Genomic DNA, 2,797 nt, shown 5'->3' with positions numbered 1-2,797 from the left:
TTGAGGGAAATACTATAGTGGATTTTTTCGCTACTTTAGCTAGCAAAGCATCATTTTCTAACTCGAGAATTCGATTTCTCATCAATAAGCAATCAACAAAATGCTTGGTATATCCTATATCGTTAAAATGTAAATTTGATGGATTTTCACTTATTTTCATGGTAGAATTTTCAATTTCTTTATTTGAATTTTGAATAAGGTTTTGGATGCTTTTTTCTTTTTCATCTGGCATTTTATCAGAAGTAACTGCACTTTTCGTGTCTTGACCAGGGATATATATATCTACTTCTGCATTGACTTTTTGATTAGTTACGGATTGCTCTGGTGGAGAGTATATGACCTGAGGTTCTTGGGACGTTAAACTAAAAGTTGATGTTGACTTTTTATCAACTGTTATTGGTGTTTCCGATTGTTTAGGTACAGTGTTGTCATGATTTGATAATTTAATTGCTTCAGTCAGTTGAGTAATTTTATCAGACAGCATCTGATTACTCAACTCCAACTGTTCAGTTTTTAATAATAAACGACTGTACGATGGATCCGAAGTAACGTTTTTGTCATTTGAACTTAAACTGATATTGCTATTATCTGCCACGTTTGTTGCTGGTATCTTTGAATCACTAATAGCAACAGCTTCAGTTGAACAAATTTTCTTTGGAATTACTTCCTGAATTTTAGGCTGATTTGAAGGAGCTGCACCACAATAAATAAATTGTGACCGCAAAACATAATCAATCAAATTAATGCAATTCTTAATTTGAATCTCAATCGAATTATCAAGAAGGGTTTCCACTGGTGGAGCACTTGGAGTTGTTATTACTTGTGCAGATGTGTTACTTAGTTTATTTGTGACTTGCATATGCGCAGATGATGTGTTGGTTTCGCAAAGTTTTATAATCTTTGCTGCATTATTACGAATATTTTCTTGTAAATTTACCATTTGTGACCTCATTGCTTCAGAAATCCCTGAATGTACTATCGTTGAATTTGGATTCAACACATTGACATTCGTTGCTGCCATCTGAACACCCTGATTTTGCAATATTTTAAAAAAATTTGGATTAATTTTATTGTTAGTCGTCGTCATAGCAACCGTATTTGCTGATATATCTCGGTATGAAGCAGTGGCTCTATTGCTAGCAGTGCTAGCAGAGAATGGAATCAATGGCGGATTAGATATTAGTACTGAATGCATTGAACAGTTGGATACAAGACGCATATTTTGATCTCCACACAACGCACATTGTCCGGTAGATTTTCTGAAGCAGCCAGAACAAATCAAATGTCCATTTCCACACAGATAACCTCCAAAGGTTTGAAGAGTTGAACCAATCATAGTCCTACAGTTTTCACAATACATATTACTCGTGAAAATTTTACTGGAGATGTTGGCGGTCACAATACAAAATTTTGAAAGAAAGACAAAGCCCACGATTTTAATATAATGAAACAGATACACACATTATTTTTTTTTTTTATTAATTAAAACTTAAAAACGAAAAAATATTTTTTTAAGAAATCAACTATAATAATTAAATTTCAATTTTTCAAATGTTCCTAGATGATAACAATTTCGAAAAACACGTAGCTTTTATGAAATTTTTATAGATAAAAAAAAATTTAAATAATTATTTTAGTAAGAGCAAGTTCCAAATCTTATAACTACAGAAGATCTACAGAACGCAGAGTGCACTCATATGAAACTATCGCAGTCATTGTGACCCGTGTTGAGAAAAATCCTAATACATCGAATGTTCTTAGATGATAACAATTTCAAAATATTTCCCCATTTTATAAATACGTAGCTTTTATAAAAATTTTATAGATGAGAAAAAAATTTAGATAATTATTTTAATATATTTATTTTAATATGGCAAAGTTCCCAATCTTTTGATTAATGTTAGACCTCAGAACCCAGAGCGCACACAGATGAAACTATCGCCGTCGTTGTGACCCGTGTTGAGAAAAATTCTTATTCATCGATTCAATATACTTGATATCTGCTGATTAATACAGTAGAAGGTTTTATGCAAGGATGTTAGCTGCTTGCTTGATTGTATAAGGATGTATATTGTACAAGGAAACGACCATCTCATATATTGTGACCAGTGTATCGGTTAAAAGATAATTTACATTTTTACCACAAATCTTATTCAACTATAAAACTCCCCTCTCTCCTTCAATATCTGTATCAATTATAAAACTCGGCAAATGTGAAGAAAGATTTACCTCATAAAACTTCATTCAAATTTTTATTGCAAAAACGTGTTTTATAAGTTATATAAAACAATTGTTTATTTCTAAAATAATGTATGAAACGGTATCCTCTCTCTCTCTCTCTCTCTCTCTCTTTTTCTTTCTCTCCCTCTCTCTTTCTCTCCCTCTCTCTTTCTCCCCCTCTCTCTTTCTCTCACTCTCTCTGTTGATCAAGAACCAAAAATAAAATATTCTATTGTTGCCCACAAATATATGTTAAAATTATATAAAATTATTAATTACATTGTGTATATGTATAAGAATGGATGTGTGTATATGAGAATATATAATTCTCATTTACTATAAGGCACAATTCTTATAAATGTATATTAGTTTATTTAGGAAGTTGTCTTACTTTAATATGATTACGTAAATCAATGGGTATTTAAAACCATTAAATTGTTGAATTCGATAACCATCTTTTATGATACGGTTGGGATAAGTCCTATACCATTTGAAATCCATTTAATACACTATCTCGATGGAGGTTTTTGTTGTTTGAAATATCACAGTTTATTGCTTTATCACATATTTACTAATG

The sequence above is a fragment of the Teleopsis dalmanni genome, chromosome 1 (assembly GCF_002237135.1).
Source record: "Teleopsis dalmanni isolate 2A chromosome 1, ASM223713v2, whole genome shotgun sequence".
NCBI lineage: Eukaryota > Metazoa > Arthropoda > Insecta > Diptera > Diopsidae > Teleopsis > Teleopsis dalmanni.
This window is presented reverse-complemented; position numbering follows the sequence as displayed.